General features: G+C 46.5%; 1 long non-coding RNA gene across 1 annotated transcript in view; it reads left to right on the forward strand.

Annotated features, from left to right (window-relative positions):
- The window catches only part of LOC307056233, a 136,877-nt gene extending 122,361 nt beyond the window's left edge, over nucleotides 1–14,516 (forward strand). The window contains exon 3 of the long non-coding RNA XR_013811002.1: nucleotides 14,419–14,516. This is a non-coding gene — a long non-coding RNA (uncharacterized lncRNA). The remainder of the gene's footprint in view (nucleotides 1–14,418) is intronic.
- The last annotated feature ends 11,524 nt before the right edge of the window (nucleotides 14,517–26,040 follow it).

Raw genomic sequence — 26,040 nt, forward strand, 5'->3', positions numbered from 1 at the left:
TGGGGCTCAGAACCCTCACTCCAGTGGGTGGACTTCTATGGTATAAGTGTTCTCCAGTTGTGAGTCACCCACCCAGCAGTTATGGGATTTGATTTTATTGTGATTGCGCCCCTCCTCCCGTCTCACTGTGGCTTCTCCTTTGTTTTTGGATGTGGGATATCCTTTTTGGTGAGTTCCAGTCTATTTAGTTCTTCTTTAATATCTTTGAGCAGAGTTTTCTAGTTTTCCTCATATAGATCTTGTTCATATTTTGTTAGATTTATACCTAAGTGTTTCATTTTCAGATGTGTGAATGTAAAAGGTAATTGTTTTTAATTTCAATTTTCACTTGTTCATTGCAGTATATAGGAAGATGATTGACTTTTTATATTAACCTTCTGTCTTAAAATCTTGATGTAATTGATTATTAGTTTCAGGAGTTTTTTGGTGTGATTTCTTTTGGATTTTCTATGAAGACAGTCATGTTATCTGCAAACAAAGACAATTTTATTTCTTTATTCCCAATCTACATACTTTTTATTTCCTTTTCTTGGTTTATTGCATTAGCTAGGACTTTCAATATGATGAGAGAGGACATCCTCATCTTGTTCCTGATCTTAACAGAAAAACTTCACCTTTCTCACCATTAAGTGTGATGTTAGTTGTTGGGTTTGTGTAGGTGTTCTTTATCAAGTTAAGAAAGTCCCCCTCTATTTCTAGGTTGCTGAGAGTTTTTATCCTGAATAGCTGTTGGATTTTGTCAAATGTTTTTCAGCATGTATTAATATGATCATGTGATTTTTCTTCTTCAGCCTATTGATGTGATGGATTACCTTCATTGGTTTTTGAACGTTTAACCAGCCTTGCATACCTTGGATAAATCCCATTTAGTTGTGGTTTATAAATCTTTTTATACATTGTTAGATTCAATTTACTAATATTTTGTTGGGTATTTTTATACCTGTGTTCATAAGAAACATTGAACTCTAGTTTTCTTGTAATGTCTTTGTATGGTTTTGGCATTAGGGTAATTCTGGCCTCATAGAATGAATTAGGAAGTATTCTTTCTGCTTCTGTCTTCTGGAAGAGGTTGTAGAGAATTGGCATAATTTCTTCCTTAAATGTTTGGTAGAATTTACCAGTGACCCCATCTGGGTCTGGTGCTTTCTGTTTTGGAAAGTTATTAAGTATCGATTCAATTTCTTTAATAGATATAGGCGTATTCAGATTTTCTATTAGTCCTATTTATTTTTAACTGCATTGTTACAAAAATATTAGGACAATACAAATTACTGAAAACAAAAACAAAATGAAGCATAGCCATGACTAACCACCATGACTACTATTTATTAAGTGCTCCTACAGGCCTGCAAACTTGTGAAGCACGCATTATTATTTTCACTTAACAAATGAGAAACCTGATGCTTAGAGAAATTAAAGGATCTAACCAAGGCAACGCTGCTGGTTCATATCAAGCAAAATCCAGTTCTGCCTGATTGCTTCGCTAGTGCTCTATGACACTGCACCACGGTGCTTCTTCAGTCTTTAAGATAAATAGTTTGTATGTGCCATGAGGTTCCTGTGAGGAAACCCATGTCTGATTCCAGGCTTTGATTATCTCCCCTATGGTCACATTCCTATTGTGGTAGCTCTGCACTCAGGCATGTCCGAACTGTAGGGTACAATCATGAATACAGGGGAAGTTCTGGTGATCCACCCCCCCACACACTTTTTTTGTCATATGCATTTTTAGAACCATGGTAATGAAACTTGAAAAGCAAAATCAGTGTTTTTCCTTTGCATGTCTCCTTGGTTAATGATCAGCCTGTACCTAAATATATTTACACAAGATGACACCGTTGAAGCTGCATGGCAATCCACAAGCTCAGACCTTAGCCTTAGGTGTCAAGAGGTCCTGATTCAACTCCCAAAGCTACTGTTTTCTCATTGTTTGCCAATGGGGGAGACACTTAATCTCTCTAAGCCTCAGTTCCTTTACCTGTGAAATGTGACAGGGTTATAATACTGAACTCATCAGAGGGTTGTGTGAATTAAATGAGCTAATGCATATGAAGCCTTTAGCATTGCTCTTGAAACAGGCTAGCGATTCAGTAAATGTTAACTAATATTATTCCAAATCATTTTGAGTACCTACTATATGCCAAGCCCTCTCTTGTATCACCTGCTTGATCTTCAAATATTTTCATCATCTGCCCCTAATAGTAAATGGTTTTTGACTACATTCTCAGCATTTTCATCTTTATTTACAAGTTAGATCCATGATTCGCTCTCAATCCATGTACTAAACATTAAGAAACTTAAATTTTTCTTTTTCCTAAAATTAAAAAGAGAGAGAGATGTTCGGATATTTTCTTCCCAAGTCCCAATGGGTTGTCTTGAGCACCCTGTTTTGGGGACCTCTGATTTAGCTTGTCTAAGACAGGTGTTGGCCAGCTTTTTCTGTAGAGGGCTAGATAGTAAAGGTTTTCAACTTTGCACAGTCTCTCATGCAACTACTCAACTCTGCTGGGTAGCACAAAAACAGCTGGAGACAATATGCTAACACATGGGCAAGGCTGCGTTCCAATAAAACTTTATTTACTAAAACAGGTGTTGGCCACCATTTGTAGACCTCTGATCTAAGGCAACTTGCCCTGCTAGTTATATCCAACTTTTCCTTAGAGGACTACCTAAGCCAGCAGCACTTGCAAATGTTGTGAGGTAATTGGTAACGAGGAAAAGTGAGGTGGTGCATATGACAGGTCCTTCTAAAATGTACAAAGTATATTTTATCCTAATCATCATCATTGTTGTTGTTAAAATTAAACATTTTCCCAGACATAAGTGAGCAAAGACACTGACTTCCTTTTACCAACCTAATTATGTAGGCATGATATGGAGTCTTATATAAACAAGGGCAGCCCTAGCTGAGCCTTTGCAAAGAAGAGATAGTCTTCTACTTGATTTTCTTTCTTACCTTATTCTAATCCCTTTGTCTGGTCCAGATACATACACATAGGAAAGGAGTAGGTCTTTTCTGTGAAAATTATTAGGGTCCACGAACAGGGACATATAAAAGAGTAGTGACTTCATGAGGGAAATGGCTCATCCATCACTAGATATTATTGCCCACTGTGTGCCAGGCACTGTGCAGGATGCTGAGTTGGGGAGGGGAGGGGCATGGAGGATACAGCAGTGAATGAGAGGTGGTGTCTGCCCTTGAGGAGCTCCAGTCAGACGTTCCCCCCACCTCCCATCCAACATCACTCCTGTCAAGGTCCCCAGGGATCTCCATGTTGCTAAACCCTTTGGTCATTGCCCAGTCCTCACATGACCTGACCATTTTACGTGGATGGTAACACTCCCTCCTGAGTACTTCCTTCACCTGTGCTCAGGAACTCCATGCTCTCCCGGTCTGTCTCACCTCACTACCCACTACTTTTTCTGCCTCTTTTACTGCCTCCTCTGAGTCTCAAACCTCTAAATGCTGGGAGGCCCCAGGGCCCAGTCCACAGACCTTTTCTCATTCCACTCTACACTTCCGTGGAGACCTCATCCAGTCTTCTAGTTTAAATGGATTTAAATGTAGATGACTGTCAGATTTATATCTCCAGCTTGGACCTCTGTCCTGAGCTCCTAATGCGTATATCCACCCAAACAGGAAATAGCTCTTCTCAAACCTAACACGCCCAAGCCCATTCCCTGGTTTTCTCCCATCACCAACCTGTCCTTCCCACAGCAGTTCCATTCCTTGCTTTGCTCAGGCTAATTTCCTGAGAGTTATATTGTCTCTTCTTTTTCTCTCGTACCCCACATTCCACATCTAATTCATCAGCAGATATGGTGAGCTCTACCTTCAAAAGCATGTAAAGAATCGCACCACCTCCCATCACCTTCACGCCCTCACCCTCGTCATTTCTCACCTGGATTCTCACGGTAGCCTCCTACCTGTGCTTCCTGCTTCCTCGTTGCTCCCCTCCAATCTGTTCCTGTCGTCTTTCTGCTCAAAACCTTTCAAAGATTCCCCATCTCAGAGGAAAAGTCAAAGCCTTTACAATGTCCCACGGGGCTCTGCACACCTGTCAGAGCAGCATCCCACCCTGATGCCCCCAGCTCATCTCGCTCTCTCCTTGGTTCCTCCCAGCCCAGCGGCACCAGCCTCCTTGCTGCCCCGCTAACATGCCAGGCCCTCTTCTGCCACAGCCCCCTTTTGCCCTTGCTGGAACTTTAATCCTCCCAGATACCTGCAGAGCTTGCTGCCTCGCTTCCTTCAGGTGTCTGCTCAATGCCACCTATTCAGCGAGGCCTTCCCCGACCTAACTGTATAAAACAGACCGCTTCCACCAATCTCTTTCCTTCTTATTTCCCTCTGTTTTTTCCATAACATGTACCGTCACCTAACATGTCATGTATTTGTTGTCTGACTTCCACTTTAGACTCTAACACCCTGAGGTTTTGTGCTCTGAGCCTGGAACAATACCTATAGGTACTCGCTGACGCTTTGAAAGGGGAGGGAGGAAAATAAAAGAAGAAAAATGGTCTACTATCCACTAGAGCTTAGCACTAAAGTAATTATGTGTAGGACAGTGGGTGCGGTAGATCTGAAGACCATGGAAGCCCAAGGGGGTTGCAACCCCTCACTTTTACTTTAATTAGAGCAATTCTTGTATCTGTTTATATACTGAGCACCAATATAAGTTTCATTTTAGGAGGAAAAGTCCCTCTACTAAAAAAAAGTATTTAAACAGCTAATTAAATACAACTGTTCTGGGGCTTCCCTGGTGGCACAGTGGTGGAGAGTCCGCCTGCCGATGCAGGGGACACGGGTTCGTGCCCCGGTCTGGGAAGATCCCACATGCCGCGGAGAGGCTGGGCCCGTGAGCCATGGCCACTGAGCCTGCGCATCCGGAGCCTGTGCTCCGCAACGGGAGAGGCCACAACAGTGAGAGGCCCGCGTACCACAAAAAAAATAATAATAAAATAAATAAAAACAACTGTTCTAGGCTATAGATGGCCATCTGAGGGCATGGAGCTGGCAGGTGGCATGATTATGTCTGCTTATGATGGAGATGAGCCTGGCATGGGTGTGGAGGTTAGCAGGTAGGGCTGAGAACCAAGCAGAGAATCTAGGAGCAAAGGCCATAGCCGGGTCAAGGTAAAAGGTAATGACACTGTGAACTTCTCAAGCAGGGATCCAGCAAATTCCCACTTCTTTCTCTAATCTGGTAGACAGATGCTAGCAGCTTGCTTCAGCCCATGCCTTCCCCTCTTCAGTGAGTAAAATGGATGTGATTGTATTTACATGTACTAATACTATATTATTACTACTAAATATGTGCTATATACTGTATATTACTGTATACTAACTCCTACATCTACATGCATGTATAGGAAGTTGTCTTCACATACACATGGATATGCATGCAGCTTCATGTTGGCTAATTAGCTTCCTTGAGTCCTTTGGAGAAGGAGGCAGAGTACAAATGAAGGAGTAAATTATTAAGTGTCAAATAATTAAAAGTACTGTTGAGAAAGTATGGCTTTTAAATCGTTTTTTTAATTGGGTTATTCATAAGACTGACTTGGAAAGTTTCTCTTAGAAGATGTGTTGATTGACAGCCTATATAGTTATTAATAATATGCAGTCAATCTGCTAGGAATATATGAAGTGTTCAGGAGAGAGAACATCGGGAAATGGATGCCAAGAATGCAGGCAACAGTCTCGACTTGGAACGCGTCGTTTTCTTGGCAGAGAGTCAGTGGCCATTGCACAGAGCTGGAGTTGTTTGTGTATAAGATTGCCTAAGAGTCTGCATCTCACTGTTCTGAAATGTCAAGCACTTCTAGTGAGACCAGAAGTCATCAGTTAAATGATTGGTCCTATGGGCAGTGCATTCAGCAAATAGTTTATAATCAGAGACTCCTGACCAAAATTTTAGGCGTGTCTCTGAAACTGGGTGTGTGACTTTAAAAAAATTTCTTGTCCTATTTTCTCGTTTAAAAATTATACTTATTTATTCTTGAAAATTTAGAAACTACAGATGAGCAAATGGATGAAAAGAAAAAATATCTATTACCTTACCACATTGAAAAAAAAACACTGTGGCTCTTTCTGTTGTGTAAACACACACACATCACCTTTTTTTTAATTTCTAAAAATAGAACCACACTCTGTATTAAATTTTGTGCTTTTTTCATTTAACGATGTGTGTAATATACAACTTTCTATGTCATTAAATATTCATCATTTTGTAAGGCTGCATAGTATTTCATCCTACAGAATGCCAGAGTGTATTTACATTTCTCCTGCTGTTAGACATTCAGGTTGTTTCCTACTTTTTTTTAACTCCTGTACTCACTATTGCAATGAGTGCCTGGTGCCGATATTCAGCCAGCTGGCACTGATACAATAATATAGTCTGCCCTGCTCAGTGAAGCAGTGCTCATATCATTATATACTTTTAATATCACCCTAGGAAACATCTTTATATAAATCTAGGGATTCCTTGGGATACTTTTTAGAACTATTAGAATTTCTGGGTTATCGGAATTCAACATGTTTACTGATTTTTGCTATATTTTGACAAACTGACTTCTCAAAAACAAGCCCTAGATAACAGCAGGTTGGACAGTCTAGGAAGCCCTTCTGAGCTCAAACCTTCTGGGGCGTTTGTTCGAGAAGTTTGATGAGGAAGAAAAGCAAGAAATAGAGCTTGCTTTTGAGTCAAATAAAGACTGACAGAGATATTGACCTAGAGCTTTTGCGTATCAGTTGGGGTCCTGGCAAGAAACAGTGGCATTTGTTTTGAGGTATAATTAAGGGGAGTGTGAGGAAGGGACTGTTCTTAATGTGTGGCAGGATTGGGGGCAATCACAAAGGCTGGTGAAGCCCCCTGGGGCTAGTAACAGCTGGGAGCTGTGACCACCCGGTAGCCCAGATGGGCAGGGGAAGGGAGCAGGCACTGGAACCTGGAGAGAGCTGTAGCTGTGTTGTAGTTCTAGCAAAAGGCTGCCCCAAAAGAGTTGTGTCCTCCCACACAGGAACACAGCCACTGCCAACCCACAGCCTCGCAGGCAGCCTGCCAGGAGAATAAATACCCCAAACTCACTCTCTTCCCAACTTTGACTTCCTGCCAGGGCTCCCGCTGGCTGAACCCAGCTGGTAGCCAGAGGGAGCCCTTTGATGCAGGTTAAAGAGCAGCCTCCCAGGGCACCAAAGCAGGCTGGAGAAGGGCGGGAAGGCTCTGGACAGGCACACCAAGACATCTGACTGGCATAGCCCTAGACATAAGCAGGGAGGTCGAGCTTTTATTTCAAATCAGGGTCTGAAAACTGAGGGAAGGATGGATTGAAGAAAAAGAAATTAAAGACAGTGAGGAAATGAAATCAGAATTCTGACCTGGTCTTTTGCCTGCTGTGGAAGTATCCGGGACATAGGAATGTATGAGTCAGTAAATCTCTCCCCTGAGAGCTTCGTGAACTAGGTTTCACATTTGCCACCTCTTACAAGCCACTCCCAGCACAGTTTTTGAAGGTTTTCAGTAGCATCTGGGCAAAGAACAAAGGGAGGCTGAGGTGGGAGCGGGGAGGAACCAAGATAATCTTATGTAACTTACATCCTTCTGAAAACTGTTTTGCTTTTATTTTAAGAAGTGCTATTTATGAATTCTCCAGGGGGTGAAAAAGCCTAAGAGATGGCTTTTTGATGAGATGTCAGTAGAACAATCTCTTAGCTCCTGGAATAAATGATGCTTTTGTTTGGGCTTTCTGTTTTTCAAAAAGGCCATCTGTTTTCATAAACATAAATGAGAATCTCTAGCCACCTTTTCCCTTATAACCCTCTGTCTCTTTGCACAAATGACAATATTCCCTTCATGATTCATTCCTGAAGACGTTCTTCTGGGCTAAATGCTGCTACTAAATTTGTACTTCGGTTTTCACTGTGAGCCCGGCATGATCATTGCTCAGCTGGCAACTGCATTATTACAGCTTTTATTTCTCAAGTCCCAGATTGTTATACCCTTGGGTTGCCAGGGGCTCTGTACCAGGCTTTATGCAACTGGTTTCTCCTATTTCTCGTGGGATGTTCGAGGTCTTTGGGGGAGCCCAATAAATAGCACCCCTCTTTCCATACGAGCTCTGAACAAACTGAGAAATAAACAGGGTGGCAGATGGCAGCCAAATATCATGTTTATTACTGATAATGAATAACTTGGCTTGGTATGAGAGCCAAATTGACTTGATAATTGGATCCAGGATTAGGCAGACTGATCCACCTGGTCACGGGCAGTGCTGGATGGGGACAGAGGAAGAGCCAGCCCCTGGAGGAATAACAAAAACATGTGGCCAGCTGCCAAGGGGAAGAAGAGTGGGGCTCAACTGAGCATGCCCAGTTTCTTCTTCCTCAGTTTACCACCAGTGTAACTCACTCCACTCGCTGTGAGTAAAGGGGCAGAGAGAGGCCAGAAGGCATACTGATGGGGCTCCCTTCACGTGGAAAGAAATATCAGGAATTAGAACAGAGTTTTCTTCCCAACAGTGACATGGGTCACACTGAAGCTATAAGACATGCCTTGCATGAGTCTAACACAGTTGTCCCTCAGTATCTGCGGGGGTCAGTTCCAGGACCACCTCCCCACTGTGGGTACCAAAATTTGAGGATGCTCAAGTCCCTTATAGAAAATGGTGTACTCTTTGCAATGTAACCTACCACATCCTCCCCTATACTTTAAATCCTCTCCAGTATTTATAATACCTAATACAATGTAAATGTTATGTAAATAGCTGTAAATGCAATGTAAATGCTATGTAAATAGTTGCCAGTGCAGGCAAATTCAAGTTTTGTTTGGGGGAACTTTCTGGAACTCCCTCCCCCGCCCCCCCCGCAAATTTTTGATCCACTAGCAGATGTGAAACCTGCAGATGCAGAGGGCTGACTGTACATAATATATACTCAGCAAATACTTGTTGACTTGTATGTTTGTTCACTTAGCACATACTTATTGAACAAAGACATAGACCCAAGATAAGGAGTTTAGCTTTTTTCTCAGTACAGTAGAGAGCTGCTAGAAGATTCTGAGCAAGGGAGAAACATGATCAGATTTACATTTTTGAAGAATTACTCTTGTTGCCTTTTGGATAATGGATTACGAAAAGAACATGTGTGGAAGTGGGGAGACGGATTAGAAGGCTCTCACTGCTGTCCAGGTGAGAAATGATGATGCCTAAGACTAGGGTGAAATCAGAGGAGAAAGACACAGATGAACAGGTGGGGAATAACTTGTAGATGGAATTATCAGGATTTGCTGGTGGTTTGGAGTGGAGGGGTGGCAGGGGGTGGGGGAAGACAAGGGACCAAAGGAGACGAATTGCGGGTGACCTGGATTTTTATTTGAGCAATTAAATAGATGGAGGTAAAATAGACAGAGAGGGGCAGGTTTGGGGTAAATGAATGAATGATGATGTCTCTGGGTTACCCAGTCTCTTTTGGAGGCTTGTGGTGGATTGATCATACATCCCTGTTTGCCTGGGACTGTCCTGGTTTACACCTGCTGACACAGCGTAATTATTAAGAATGCTTCCTTTCAGCCTCAAAAGTGACCTGCTTTGGATGATAAAGTACCTGGTCACCCAAGCTTAGAGAGAATTTTGAGCTTGTAGAGAACTGTTGGAAAAGTGCTTTGAAATGTGAAAAACAGTATATAAATATAAAGCATCAATCAACATTAGCTATGTTAATGAAGATTTGTCCAAAAGCTGAATCTTCTTTGCTCATTAACTTACGTGATTATTTTAGGTTACATTCCTTTGCTGTCTGATTCATCATCTATGCCTTGTAGCTCCAGAATAGGACCCTGTTCCCATAACATCCTCCCCTCAGCCCCTCCCCCTCCCCCCAGTTTTCAGTGATTTCTAAAACACCAGACTTCATTGCCCTATGGGGACTCTCCATTTAAGGGAACCCAATGGTTAACGTTTTTGTAGATCAAAACTTTGTTAGGTATTAAACAATGGTTCCCTGCTCTACAGCTTTTTCTTGGCTAGGTTCACCTCAAGGGAGACAGTCTTAAAAAACAATCCTCACTCATCCTGGCTCCCAGAGTACTTTGTGAAAATGAAAATAGCCACGTTCCAGCCGCCTTCCCTTCTTGAGAATGTCTAAATATACAGTGGTGCCCACAGAGGCTTTTACATTTCACACAAATGCCACAGCTCTGTATATTTGCTGGGTGAGGCATGTCAAGATTTGGAGAAAGACAGCTGTAGATGCTGGGGTTCTGGTCCCACCTCTACCCTTTTGCGGACTGTGACAAAAATACTCCCCCACTGAGGTCTTCATCTTCTTACCTGTGAAATAGGGGAAGGGGTCTCTCTGACCTTTGTGATTCCTTCCAACTCACCATTTCTTTTCATGATGTAAAATGAAAAAGTGCAGCATGGATCACGATGATTGTGGAGCCAGGGCGAATTCTATCACAGCCCTTATTTCTCAAGTCAAATTTAAACTGACTTGAGCCTTCACACACAGATTGATGCAAATCCGGATTGTGCTCTTATGATTCCCCTCGCCTGCTTCCCTTCCCAACTTATACTAGAACCAAGGACATTTATACAATCTGCCCCCCAACCAGAGGTCTCTCACATTCCCCTTCCTGTATTAGTTTGCTAGGTCTGCCATAACAATGTACCACTTACTGGGTGGCTTAAATAACAGGAAGTTATTGTCTGGAGGCTAGAAGTCAGAGAGCAGGGTGTCATCAGGGCTGGTTCCTTCTCAGGGCTGTGAGGGAGAATCTGCTCATTGCCTCTCCCCCAGCTTCTGGTTGTTTGCTGGCATCCTTGGCATTCCTTGCCTTGTAGAAGCATCAGTCCAGTCTCTGCCTTTATCTTCACATTCCATTCTCCCTGTGTGTGTGTCTGTCTCCACACTTCCCCTTTTTATAAGAACACCAATCATGTTGGATTTGGGGCCCACCCTACTCCAGTATAACCTCATCTTAACTATTTGCATCTGCAATGACCCTATTTCCAAATAAGGTCACATTCCGAGGTTCTGAGGGTTAGGACTTCAACATACATAATTGAAGGGACACAATTCAACCCATAATACCTTCCAAGTATTGAAATGCTGTTTTGTTCAATCCACTGCTGTAGTTAGCACCATTTTACCTTATGGATAGCCACTGGCCCTTGGCCCTCTGTCTAGTACTGGTCTCCCAGTGTAGCAGAGTCTCACTTGCCCAGCTTCCTACTCAAGCCTGCATGACACTTGGAAGGAGAGGGGTCTTCTTCGTGCTAAATTTTGCCTCTGATGTTTCCCACTAGACTTCTGAGACTATTAGCCCCCTTAGCAGCATTCTCCTCCGAACACTGCCAAGGTCCCACCATCTCAGAGGTGTTCAGCACAGCTGGACATGAAGAGCTCCTAAGACTGCAATAAAGCCAGCCAGCTGTCTTTAGGGGCAAACCCCAGGCCCCAGAAACAAAGTCCTGTCTCGTTCTCCTTCTTCCTTGGAATAGGGGGAAAAAAACTTACATTTTTTCCAAATTAATGTCAGCTTTCCCTGCCCTCCCCACGATGGCTTTCTTGCTCTATCAGCAAAAAAAGAGACACAAGTTAAGTTCCCCATGAGACATCCTGCTATAATAATGTATGCAATCAGTAAATGTTCATTGAGCAGCTACAATGCATTGTACTGGGTCCTGGGTTCAAAGGTGACCACCCCATGGTTCTGCCCTCAATTTATGGTGAATGACCCAAGTTTCAAATAATCAGTTGACACCCAGTCTTCCAGAGAAGGGCAGTGACTTGCCCAAGGTCATGCAGTGGGTACGTGTCAGAACTAGAACTACCATCACGAGCTCCTCCTACGTAGTAAAAGTCCGTGTGGCTTTCAACCTGGGTGTCAGGACATTCTGAACACGTGTCTTTTGCTGCCTGACAGTGCTGCCTTTGTGCTGGTCTCTGGCCACGGTGGGACTAGTGGTGGCTTGTGGTTGAGTGTTAGTCTCATCATACTTCGTGTGGGAAGGAGCATATCACACAGTCTGACACTGGATCTTGTAAAGAAAACCATCGTGAGAGCCTGAGCATGACCAGAGGTTCGTTAAATTAACAGTCTCTGGGGGAGCTCCGGTTACTGCAGCACAAATGTGCTGATTACAGAGGCAGCTTGGTGGAAGGGGAAGGTCTGGGAGACCTGGGTCTGCATTCCATTGCCAATACGCACTGGCTCTGTGGTCCTGAGCGGGTGACTTAACTTCTCTGAGCGTCAGTGTCTTCCCTCTCATGACCCACTCAGTGCCACGTTCAAGGAGAGGAACCTAGTTCGCTCCCAGTACTGAGGCCGAGAACCTGGGCCTCATTCCCAAACGTACCGGTGTATCTGTTATCCATTGCTGTATAACAAACTTGGTGCTTTCAAACCACAAACTTGGCGCTTTCAAACAACACAATTTATCACTGCACCCTCGACTGTGGGTCAGCTGGGCAGCTCTGCTGATCTACGTGAAACTTGGCTGGGCTCATGCATACATCTGAAGCCAGTTCAGGATGACCTGCCATCCCCATTTGCCTGGGACTGAAAGCGTCCCTGGGGTGTGGGGCATTCCGTTTAAAACTAGGAAAGTCCCAGGCAAAAAGGGATGACTTGATCACCCTGGGTCAGCTGGTGGATGGGCTGAGGGCTGATTGTTATCTGGGGCCATGGAGGGATAAGGGAGGAGTGGCTGAGCCATGTACCTCTTGTCATCCAGTAAAATAGCGTGGGCTTGATCACCTAGCAGCTGGGCACAACTCCAAGAGACCAGGAAGACGTGGGCTCCGAACTCACGCGTCATCACGTTGCCTCATTCTGTTGGTCAAAGCAAGTTACAAGTTCAGCCCAGACTTAACAGATGGGGAAATGCTCTTCATCTCTTGATAATAGGATCTGCAGTCACATTGCAAAGGGGGATGAATATGAGGAGGGGAAGACTGTGACAATTTTATGATTAATCTGCCACAAGCACCAGGAGCTCTGCCTTCTGCAGTAGTCTGATACCGTGTCTATCAGCCCCTGGGATGCCAGAAGCCAAGAGTGTGATGTGAAACAGAGCAGGCTTGGGGCCTCCCCAAGACTCTTCTCTTTGTGCCTTGCTTTCATTCCACCCTCCTTAGCCCATGTGGTTCCCATTTAATGGAATACCCTTCCTTCCTCTTTGCCTGGCCAACTCTTCTCTTAAGGAATGCAGCTTGGTAGTCACTTCCTCCAGGAAGCCCACCCGGACCTCCCAGGCTGGCTTAGTATCCCCTCACTACCCTGGACCACCACCCCATTCTCCCACACCCTCTGTGCTTCCCTGTATCTCAGCACCGATCACTGACACCAGCTCTGTGGAGACCCAGAGCTCTTTGATGTCAAGGGTGGTGGGGTTCGTCTCTGCATCCTGGCAGCCTGCTGAGGGCAGGGGACATAGCAGGTGCTCAGGAGATGTTTGCTGAAGATGTGACTTGAGGTCACCACTAATTAAAGTTCCAGCTGGGATGGGAGCTGAGGTCTTTTTGAGCCCCTGAGTCATTGTTTTGCCCGCTCCACTCAGGCCCCCGTCAGCTGCAGACATCAGCGTCATCCTGCTCCCATCTGCCAGGCACAAGACAATGATCTAACTGTGGCCTCACCTCTGCAAACCGGTTCCTGCATTTTTGGGCCTTGGCACTGTCTAGGGTGAGAGTCTGCACACGAATGACAACAATGATGTGGGTGTCAGTGTGAAAGTCAGACCTGTGTCAGGCTCTGCCTGCCACCGTGCTGTGACTCTTTTTTCAGGATCCCTGCAGCTGTCCATCACTGGCGCCCTGGCCACAGTCCTGCAGGCCCTGTGGACGTGGAGGAGTCTGGTTCAGGGACGGGGAGAGTCAGACAATCCTGAGGTCCTCCCCTTCCCATCCTGCCTGCCCCCCTTCTCCACCCATGGCCACCACCCTTGTGTGGGTCCCATCCCCTCCACCTGGAGGGTTCTAACAGCCTCTACACTGAGCTCCCTGCCTCTACAATCACACAGCCTCCGCACAGAGTACGCTTTCTAAAATGCAGGAGAACGTGGTGATTAAGAACAAGACTCAGGAGCCAGACCACTCAGTTTCTGCCGCTTCTGGCTGGGCAGCCTTGGGTGATTTTTTTAACCTCTCTGTGTCTCCCCATTTGTAAATGGGGATGTACCTGTGTCTTAAGGTTGCTTTGAGGATTAGTTGTAGTACATGTATAAGGTGATATGTGAAATGTAGAACATTCCCTGGGGCAGTTAGTGGTCAGTCCATGTTAGCCAGTATTGTTACCATCTCTCCCCTGCCTCAGACACTTCAATGGGTCCCCAATGGCCACAAAATGTAGTCTGAGCTCCTATCACAAAGATCAGACTTTTGCCGTTTACCCTTCCTCCTTCCTGCTTTGAACACAGAGAGACCGCTGGAAGGTGCAGCAGCCATCTTGCAACCATGAGGAAAATGTTAAGGATGGCGGAGCTATAAGGGAAAAGGAGCCTGAGGCCTTGATGACACTGCTGAACTGCTATGCCAGCCTGAACTACTTTTGCGAGACTGTTTATTGCATGAAACAAATAAATCCCATGTTTATTTAATAGGGGGAAAATCCTAGCTTCTGTGCCTGACATTCATGCTTCTCCAGGAGCTGGTCCGTTTTCCTTCTGCAACCTCATTTCTGAAATCATATCCCATCCTGCATTCCTTGACTTTATGTTCTAGACTTACTGAACTACCTGGAATCCTTTCCACACACTGCTCTGTTTTGAACCTCTCAACCATTGTTCATGCTTTTCTCTCTTTACTTCTGTCTGGAACTTCCTGATCCACTCTCACCTATTTTCTGCCTGGCAAACTCCTATTCATCCTGCAAAACCCTGCTCTGATATTCACTCCTCTATGAAGATGGAACTGACTTCTCCCACTATTCTGGGCAAATTAATCACTGCCTGCCTACAAAATTGAGCTAGAATATCTGAGTTTGATTCCCACTTCTGCCACTTTCTAGTAATTCTTATCTCTCTATGCCTCCATTTCCTCATGAATTAAATGAAGCAAATAATAGGGTTTTATGGCAATTAGATAAGATAATGTGTTGATCCTTCTGAACAGCCAATAGTAAATGCTCAATAAGTGCTAGCTCCCATCCTCTTCATCATTCTTATGCTGCCAGGTCTGTCACCCTCTCTTGCTCATAAACTCTCAAGGGCAGGCACTGTTTGATTCCTCTCTGGAGCCCCTGCCCCTAGCATAGTGCCTGGCACACAGAGTGGGTATCAGGAAATGTGGCTGAATTTGCCAATGAAAGCCTTTTAGAAAGCAGAGCATGCTCTATCCCCTTGGCGTTCCCAGAAATAGAGCTGATAAGGCCTGGAAGAGGAAGCGGCCTCGGCTTCCTCCTCTGGAGCCTTTCTCAGTGAGATCACTAGGGGAGCCTGTCTCAACCTACATCACCTCAGAGGAGATAATAAAGGTATGAGTCCTTTGTGGAGTGTAAAGAGCCATTCAAACGTGGCAGCACTGCTGCTGCTGATACTGAAGATTCATGGCTGCAATGTGCATGGAGCATGAGCCAGTAGAAGCTGCTCTGGGGCTCCAGGCCCCTCTGGGTATGGTCAGGACCTGAAAGACCCTCCCTCTTTGGAAGGCATGAAGAAGGTATGAAGGCATGAAGAAGGCATGTCTGATTCTCCTGTGGTGTCGAAGAAAAATTTAGGCAAACCTGGGCATCTCTGTCAGTTCCTGGCTACTTGGCTTGAACAAGTGATTTCAGCTTTGAGCCTCAGTTTCCACATCTGTTACAATGAGTTTATGGCATAGGATTGTTGTGAGGATGAAATGTAACAGCAAACGTGAAGCACCTGGCACAGTGCCTGGAAGGCAGTTAAGTACTCTGTTAGTGTTCCTTCCCCTTTCACTCTTTTCCTTCCCGCCTTCTATACACTTGGGCCCGGGGGATTTCCATCCTCCCAGTGACAGGGCCTGGGTGTGTTGTAAGCAGGCTGGTTCTTGAGATTAAACATGCCGCTTTCACCTAGGACGGGGTCTAGGAGCCCGCAGGCAGAGAGGACAGCGTCTGTGCCTGCAGAGGCAATTTGCTTTCCCTGGAGCACAGCTCGGGCTACGGAAATGGCCCTTCCAGGGCTGAAGAGCCGTCCCGGCTGGTGCGGACACAGACTGTGGGATCCTCACATGGCCCCGTGGTGACCTGACCAGGCTGCATGGCTCAGCGCCTGAGGGCCTGACTGGGACTGCTGGTGCGGGGAGGTCCTGCTGGGCTCCAGACCTGCTACCTTGGGTCCAGGAGGGAGAGCTTTCGGGCCCTGCTAGCCAGAGCCTGGGAGCCCAACAAGCAGACCACATGGGTGTCTGAGCAGCCAGGCTGGGTGGAGGAGAGGGATTCAAGGGGTGACTGTGGGCTGCCATTTCATCTCTCTGAGGTTTTGTTACCTTGTCTGCAAAAGGAGGTTAATGAAGCTTCAATGCAATAAGTGTCGGGGTTCCAGGGGAGCTGGAAAATAATACCCACCTTCCTGGTCTAAATTCAAAATTAACTGAGACATAGCAGAGTCAGATAATAATAACAAATACTTACATACCATCATCACTAGTTAAGCGCTAACACTATCTTAGCACTTACTGTTTGTCAGCCTCTGTTCTGAGCACTTCATGATGTAACTAATTTAATCCTCACAACAATTCTGTATAGTAGTAGGTACTATTATCATCCCAGTTTTACAAGTGAAGACACCAATGAAAGTCTAATTAATTTGCCCTCAAATCCCACAGCTAGTAAATGGTAGAGCAGGGTTTAATGCTGGTGGCCTGGCTTCAGAGGCTGTGATCTTGACCACTACACTGCACCAATGATGGAAAGCAGTGCAGCTACAGATCTGTAGCCAGAGGGGCTTGCTAACACTGCATTCTAGAATTAGAGACAGCCCTATCCGTTCCATGCAGGAGAAGAGAGGTTGGCTTTCTATAGGCCATTTGGGGGGCCTGGGGCCAGAGATATTTCAGGTGGAGGCAAGTCTAGTTCTGTCTGCCAAACCCACCAGTCCAATAGCTGTCCCTTGTAGCACAGTGTTAGTTTCCTATCCCAGTTCTAGAGTCTAAAAGTCTGAAATCCAGGTGTCAGCAGGGTTGGTTGGTGCTTCCTGGAGGCCCTGAGGCAGAATCCATTCCATGCCTCTCTAGTAGCTTCCTCGGTGTCCCTTGGCTTGTACGCACATCACTCCAGTCCCTGCCTCCATTCACATGGCATTCTCTGTGTCTCTGTGTCCTTCTGCATCTTTTTTAAGGACATTTTCATTGGATTTAGGGTCTACCCTCATCCCACACGAGCTCGTCTAGTTCCTTGCCTTAATTACATCTGCAAAGATCCCAGTTCCAAATAAGGTCACATTCTAAGATTCCCAGCAGACATGAATTTTGAGGAGACACTATTCAACCACAACAGAGAGGATTAAGTGAAGGAGTGGGAGAAGCCAAGGGTGTTCCTCTAAAGGACGTTTCTCCATAAGGGAACACGATGCAGAAGATTCCTCTGGTATTAGCAGATATGAGCTCGGCTGCTTTAACAGAGATCAAAACAATAGTGTCCAAAGCATAACAGAAGCTTGTTTCTCTTGCACGTAAAATCTCAGCGTGGGGGATAGAGAAGTTCTTCACAAGATTCTGTGGGGACTGAGGCTTCTCTGTCTGTGGCTCTGCTGTGCCCTAGGATATGCCCTCCATTCCAAAGGCAAAGTTGGCTCACTAGAGAGGGCCATGCTTAAGCCGGCACATGGTGAAGTTGGAAGTGGAGGGCACCCAGCTTCCTTCTAAGGGCACAACCAAGAGGTTGCATATAACACCTCTGCTCACACCCAGAACTTAGCCAGTCACACCTGGCTGCAAGGGAATCTGGGAAATCTAGTCTTTGGCTGAGAGGTCATGTGACCGGCTAAAACTCAGAGGATTCTATTTCTAAAAGAAAGACAGGGAGCTGGATTATCGAGGGATGCTAACATCAAGTATGGGAAGTCCCTGGCACTTGGTAGGTAGTTCAGCAAATTATGATTTTGATCTTCTGCCATGACATTGCTGATAACTTCTTCTCACTGGCCCTGCACCAATAAACCTCTACATTTTCCATTGACCATGTCACCAGTCATCACAGTAACCCAAGCACAGACTGATCATGACTCCATAACCCTAAGACAGTCCACTCCTTTTCACTCCCCTTCTCACACTTCTTAACCTGGCTCACAAAATCTGCTGCTCTCTGGGCCTGCCCGCCTCTCCAGCTCATCCCTGGACCCCAGGTTACAGATCCCTGGAGTAGGGAGGCTCTCCCATTTTCCTGCATCTCTGACTGCGGGAATCTCCTGTGTCCTAGAATCTGAACCCCCAGGCGCTGCAGACCCTGACCATGCTGAGTGGATGCTTTCCTGCATGCTGGAGGAGCTTGTAGAATTTTCTGGCATTAGAGGGTGAAAGACAAAACGGTAATTACAAGAACATCTGTTCCTGAGTGGAAAGCATATCGTCTGCACACCAGGACACATGCCTGCACAGTTCAGCAAGCTGGATGTTCAAATGGAAGAGAGTGTCCTGGGAGTGGGGACTAATGGACCCAGCCGTGATGGAGGCTCTGCTTCCTGGAAGGAAGCTGTGCTGGGAAATAGGGAGGAATAAGTGTAGGTGGCGAGTGAGGGGCTGAGGAGTGACTGCGTGGAAAAGGCAGTGAGTGCATAAAGGAGAGAATGAATGAAAGGGTGAATGAATGAGTGAGCTAGTGAGGAGCAAATGAAGAAATAAGTAAGTGAATACATGAATGAATGAATGAATGAGTAAATAAGTGAAGTCAATGAGTAAATGAACGAATGAATGAATGTGTGTGATTTTGAGTAAATGTATAAGTAAACATTGGAGAAAATGAACATGAATGAATGAGTGAGTAATTGTGAATGAGTGAACGAGTAATTAAGTAAAGAGATGAATAAGTGATTGAGTCCATGCATGAGTGAGCCAGCCGTTGAATTACCCTTCTTTTCCAGGCAGCAAGACTGGAATTGTGGGGCAAGACTGGAGTCTGATCTAGCTGGAGGTCCAAGGTCAGGGCTAGCATGGCAGAGCCAAGGCTCACACCCTGGCTGTCTCATACCAAGGGGTGTCCATCTGCAGCACTCACCACCACCCATGCTTTAGCTGCTGTGAATATACTTGGTAAGGGGAAACGATCCTCTCTTTCTTAAAGAACCTTAGCAAAATTCTGGTGCAGCCAGAAAAACTTAAGGTTCTAGAGGGACGTTTTATTTGTGAAAATGTTTCAAAGGTTGATTTTCTTTGGATCAGGCATGCACATTTCCCAGCAAATTCACAGAAAGCCTTGAGAAGGAATCAGAAAGGGAGTCAGAGGATACAGGTGCGAACTGTCAGGGTGCAGGGAGCAGAGTTCCTGGGTCCCCTATAAGCTGAGCATAGCCTCTGAGAGCAGAGGGAAGCTGCAGAGCGAGATAGTGTTGGGTTTGCTGGTAGGACAGACAGTAAGACAGATGCCCTTCTGTCTTTTCCTCAGAGCCTGGGTGAGTTAGAACATGCTGGTCAGGAAGTTTTGACAGCAGTTCATTTCAGCCAGGCTTTCTCCAGCACTTGCTGGGTGGGCACTGCCATGGATACTGTGATGAAAGTACACAGGCCAGGGCCTCATGGAGTTCAGAGCAGTGGAGCCACCAGACAAACCCACCAGTGCAATATGGTGGAATCATGGTAGAAAGCAGGGGGCTGTGCGACCCCAGCAGGAGGAGGTCAGGGAAGGTGTCACAGGGTTAGGTGGCTTGTGGACTAAACCTTGGAAGGGGGTTAGAAGTTTGAGAGAGTCCAGGCAGACACACTGCCTGAACAGAATCGTGGAGGATTGGAAGGACAATGGATGTTGGTGACGTCCACAGCTCTAAAAACTGCGTGACTCAGTATCAGGAAGGGGGGCCTGCCTCATTAAGAAGGCAGGTCCTGGGTCAGGTGCTTAGTGAGCATTTGTTGAATGCATAAATGAATGAAGGTATGAAAGAAGGAGAAAGCAAAGGAAGGAGGAGAAAGGAAGATGGAGAGGTTTACTCCGAGTTATAGAGCAGGTTGTTTGGGGCAGCCCAGGGCTTTAGAGATCTGCACGTGGGAGCAGGTCCAGGGGAAAGTGTTGGTCTCTGGGTGCCCTCTGGTTGTGCTCAGGTCAGCACCTGGCACACAGTTAACACTTAGTACATATATTTTGAAGAAATGTTAGTGGGTTCTTGAATTTGTATCAGAATAAGACAGATAAGGTGACATCACATGAACAGTGGTCTGTTTACTCCTCAGCACTTTTTCTTTTGTAACCTCAGTCTCATGGGATTCACAAGCTGGAACAGCCTTCAAGAATGATCTACTTTAACCGTCTGCTTTTGTGAATGAGAAAACTGAGGCTCAGGGAGGGGAAGTGGCTTTGCCTTCTGCAATTTCCATTTCCAATGGGTCTAGAATTACCAGAGTTCTAGAGGCCCGAGTTCTGTTTGCTGTGCTTTCAAGAACTGGGAGGCTTCCCCCCACCTCCTCTCTGTGACCTCAGTTTTCCTCATCGACATGAGTGATCTCTAAGGCCCCTGCAGGTCCTGCCTCCCACTCGTCTCATTGACCCCACAGACACTCACTGAGCACCTCCACATGCCAGGTTCTGTGCTAGGTTCTGGGGGAGACCAGAGGGAAGACTCCCCCAGCCCCACCCCAGGCCTCCACCCACATCACATCATCTCAGCTCCTGTCATATAATATTTTTTTAAATGCTTCTGTGTCTGCCATTCTACCCGACTCTAAGCTTCTCAGGGGCATTTTTCATTTTTGTGCTGCCTTAAATTCTTCCTGGAGCAAGGCACAAAGTTGATGCATAGATTAATCAATATACTGATTATTATTTTTTTGTACCCAAAGCTCCTTGCCCTGGTAAGCGTTCCCTGGAGTTATTCATTGGAGACAGTGAAATAAGCAAATAATTTCACCAAAGTGAGAATTGTGCCAGCAGGGGAAGCCCAGAGCCTGTGGAAGCTCAAAACATGGGCCCCTGATCTAGCCAGATGGTGAGGGAGGCTTCCAGGAGGAGGTGACCTTCAGCTGAGCCTTCAAGGACAAGAAGGAATTAGGGGAAGATGAAGTGACAGAGACATAGGAAATAGTATGTACAAAGTGCTTGAGGCCCGAGAGAGCCTTGCCTATTTGAGGATCTGCTGGTAATTTCTGACAATGCTGGAAACACATCCTTCACCTCTTCCCTCTCCAGGATTCCCTGAGGGGCGTGTCACCCACACAGGAGCAATAGCCAGAGGGGAGCTGGGTACTGAGTCATCCATGCTGATGAGCACCTGGGGAATAACCCCCTTACACACAGCACTTTGAGAATGGGGCCGGGGTGCTGGCCCGGCATGCAGGGCAGACTCGAAAAGTCACCTCCCCAAGTTGCCGGTCAGGTGCAGCCAGAGTTCAAGCCCCATCCCTCTGGAGCCTGTGCGTTGGTTGAATACCACCCGGCTGGCCTTTATTCTGGGCAGGTGTGTGCTGTGGGCCAGCCTCCTTCCTGCCAGGAAAGTGAGTCACAGTTGTTTGCACTTTTCATGGAACTGAATCTCATCTCTTTATGGGGAATATCTTAAAACCATTTTTAAAATGTAAACATTTTGGGGGGCTTCCCTGGTGGCGCAGTGGTTGAGAGTCCGCCTGCCGATGCAGGGGACGCGGGTTCGTGCCCCGGTCCGGGAAGATCCCACATGCCGCGGAGCGGCTGGGCCCGTGAGCCATGGCCGCTAAGCCTGCACGTCTGGAGCCTGTGCTCCGCAACGGGAAAGGCCACAGCGGTGAGAGGCCCGCGTACCGCAAAAAAAAAAGTAAACATTTTTGAAGTTCAATTAGTCCCCTGGTAGGCCCCATGTAGGTCGGATGGATTGGCTGGGAGGGGTGGGGAGGTGGTGGATGGAAAAGAGTGATGGGAGCCAGCAAACCCAGTCAGGAGGCAAGTTCAGAAACCCACATATGCCCCAGATGCACATCTGCATGCTATGTCCCAAATTTCAGGGAGAAATCTAAGGCCAAGATGTTCTTAGAGTAGGAAGGGAGGAAGAGGAGAAGGGGGCAAGGAGCGGGGGAGGGAGGCGAGCTAGCGAACTCCCCTTGGAAACAAACACCCGCTTTTATTTAAACACCAAATATTATTAAAGGAAAAAACGGCAGGTTTCCAAAGTGCTCTGGAGTCTATCTGGATAGTTTGCTCTTGCTCTGAGGTTAATGTGAGGAAATAGCATTCTTAAGCACCCATATTAACCTGTCTGTTGTTCTGTGGACTGTGACAGCTGCATTTTACATCTTAATGGCTAACCATTTATTACACTCCAAAAAAAGAAAAAGGCATCTTTGTAGCCCATGAAGCAGGTACTCAGGCCGGAAGCTTTGCCCCCAGAAACATGTTTTGGGGCAGAATCTCCAAGTGGACTCAAGTGGTTGCCACGAAAAGACCCCGCCCCCTCCATGAGGCCCCCCTCTGTTTACCCAGATCGTCTGGCTCTCTCCCTCTTCTGAGTACCCCCTGGCTTACCTCTCTAGACCTTCCTCTGGGCTGCTGTGGTCTCTCGGGGGAGAGAAGTTTGTTATCTCTGGGATAGCAAACAGTGTGTGGAAGGGTCCCCAGTGCAGAGAAAAGCCCTGAGAGCTAGGAGACAGAGCAGGAGGACCAAGCTGGACCAGCTTCAGAGAAGAGGAGGGATGTGAGCTGAGTCAGGGCAGGAGGATGAGGAACGATCTTGATAAGAAGGGATAGCCACACTTCAATAGTACCAACCACCTGCCTGGCCTTGCTACAGGAACTTTCAATATATTATTTAATCCTCACAACCACTCTAGGAGGTAGGCACAACTATGATTCCTTTTTGAATAAATGAAGAAACTGAGGCACAGAGACATGAAGTCACTTCCCAGAGTAACACAGCTCTGAGTGGAGCAGCCAAGGTCACACTGAGTGTTCTGTCTCCAGAGGCCATGATTTTAAACTCCTGCTATAGATCCTCTCTAACCAACCTTTACACGTGCATTCATCCAACAAGTATTTATTGAGCACTGACTGCCACGCAGGCTCCAGATGCTAGGGGTACATCAGTGAACAAAACAGACACATTGAGTGGCTGAAGACACCCCTTGAGGACATCTTGGTGACAAGACAAAAGTGGGCCCTGCCCCATTCTAGCTGGGGAGGCACACATCCATCAACTGTCATTCAAAGAAGTACAAGTGCCCTGAAGAACATGTAGCAGAGAAAGTTGCCCCAGGAAGTGACTCCCAGTCTGAGCTGAGACCTAAATGGGGGAGGTGACTTCCGGGAGAGGAAACAGCATTTGCTCCCTGAGTATAATGGCCCGAAAGATGGCTGGTTTGCACAGAGCCAAGGAAACAAGGGGTACAGATAAGAGGATAGAGTCGGCGCATCATTCTGTGACTTGGGAACAGAAACAAAATTTCATGTTCAGTGAAGGGCAATGGGCAGCTCTTGAGGGTCTTGAACGAGAGTGACAGATCCTTCAATGTTCGGCACAGTTTCCCAAGTTTTTCACACTCACCCTCTTTTGTCTGACAGCCATCTGGTGAAGCAGGCAAATTGGGGTTCTTGTCCCCACCTAACTGATCAGAACACTGAAGTTCCCCCAAAATGATCCCTAAGAATTGCAAGCGTGAGGCTGAGGGTCCGCCTGCTCAGGGGGCTGGTTGGAGAGGCAGAGGGGAGAGGAGGCTTCCCGGGCCGTACACGGTGTAAACCAAGGTGCTGTGTGACACTGTGACGGGGGTCACCTCGCAGGGTGTGAGAGGAGCTGGGAAGGGTCGGGGAGGAAAAGATTTTCCTCTACTTTACTAGCCAGGTTCTTCTGGCTGATCTGAGAATTAAATTGACAGGCGACAGATTAACGGGAGAAAATCAAAAGCGTAGTAACATGTACATGGGTGAGACCCCAAAATGGCTGAAGCCCTCACCTTAAATACCATCTTCAGCTAAAGACAAAAGAGAATGTTGGGGGTAGTAGTTTGGGACTTCGAAGCGGGGAGGAAGGCAATTGACATGGAGATGGAAAAGCAAATGTTTGGTAAATAAATGTTTGTTGGACCATGCAAATAGACAGTGGGCCACAGAGTAGACTCTGATGCCTAGGCCCTGTTTCCCCTACCACACGTAGCCCATATTCTTTGCAGATATCTCTGGTGATAGCTCTATTTCGGGAACAAGCCCTCTATCTAAATTTTTTAGGCAATTAGGGGGAAGGCCAAAGTTTCTTCCTGAGTCTTTTGGGCCTTGATTGTTTTCAGTTCGAAATAATTGGCATACCAGAGAGACATCTGTCGGGGTGGGGTGAGGGGGCAAGTTTTGCTCCCCTGCAGAAGTGAAAGGGTCCAGCACTGTGCCTGGCATGTGGTCGATGCTCACTGAATGCCCATTCCCCCGCCTTCAACGGGAGGATGCAAGCATTGCTTTGGTTTTGCACACCGCCTGGCCACCATCCTCACCTTCCATGTCAGCATGTGTTCTGGAGGGTGTTTGGCGCAGTGCTTGAGAAAGGAGAAGGTGGTTCACGTTCCTTGCCCACAACAGGATCCCTGTTTCCTAGCAGCACAATGTCCTGCCGGGAGATCTTGCGGGATGTGAATGGACTGGCCTCTGCCTGGATTCTGCAGAGGGAAACTCGAGAAGACAACTTTCCAGATTTTCTGCTGCCCACCCCTGGCGCCCTCATAAGAAAAGCCCTCGTCAAAAAGAGCTACTCTGGAAATGTAGTCACTCAAAAAGAATCACCAGTATTTACTTACAAAACTTTTTTTTTTTTTTTTTTTTTTTGCATTACGCAGGCCTCTCACTGTTGTGGCCTCTCCCATTGTGGAGCACAGGCTCTGGATGCTCAGGCTCAACGGCCATGGCTCACGGGCCCAGCCACTCCGCGGCATGTGGGATCTTCCCAGACCGGGGCACGAACACGTGTCCCCTGCATCGGCAGGCGGACTCTCAGCTACTGTGCCACCAGGGAAGCCCTACAAAACCTTTTTGATACATTTTTTTTCATTTAATTCCCATGATAATCTTGTGAGGAAGTTACTTATTTGTCAACATTTTATAAAAGAGACTTGAGTGGCTGTTATTCATGGCACACATGAAACAAAACCCAAACACAGTTCCCCTCTGACCCCACTCCAGTCTTCTTTTAGCTGCATGACCATGTCCCTCTTGGTCCAGCCTTTGATACTGCCTACTCAGAGACATCTCAACAAACATTCCCTGCCCTTGGGTTTTCCAGCTCATTGGAGAGATGATTTAGTACATCATCCTGATCACTGGAAAAATGAGCATGGACCCTTCGTGGGGCAGGGTTGGGGGGTGCTATATTCTAGAAGTCATGCTTCCCAGGAAGCCCAGAGCTCAGAGTTACAGTCCTTTCTCTGTGGCACATCCATCAGACATCAGTAGATGGATGTCAGCCAGCATCAAAACTGTGGCATCGGAAGGGGCCAGAGGAATGCGGCTGGCTCCCCGCCTCTTATTTTAACATGGCACTGGAAGGTCGTGTTCATTCGCGCTTTCAAACCAAAAATAAATTATTGTAATCCATTTGCTAATTACACCACGCTGAAGTTCTAGACGCTGTAAACTGCAGCCATGATAGATCTAGATGAAGTTTCTGGGAGTTTATTTTTAGCCATTCATAGAGCACTCCGTTTCCTAGAGGCTTCATTTGCAAGTCTAGGAGGGGACAGGGAAAATGCGTCTGCACAGTCCTTCCTGCCCTGTGACGTGGATGGAGTCATTTAACCTCCCCAGCCCTCCTCTGTACAGCAGGTGGATGTAGTAGCTGATCTTGAAGCCCTGTCTAACTTTAAGCTCTAACTCTCATTTCCTAACTATGGAAACTAGAATGTGTTCAGACATGGTCTTTGCCTGCCTAGTCCATCCTGGAGAATGTCAAAAGCCACCACCCCAACATGTTGTGAACCATGGGACACAGGCC

This window comes from Hyperoodon ampullatus, assembly GCF_949752795.1.
Source record: "Hyperoodon ampullatus genome assembly, chromosome: 7".
NCBI lineage: Eukaryota > Metazoa > Chordata > Mammalia > Artiodactyla > Ziphiidae > Hyperoodon > Hyperoodon ampullatus.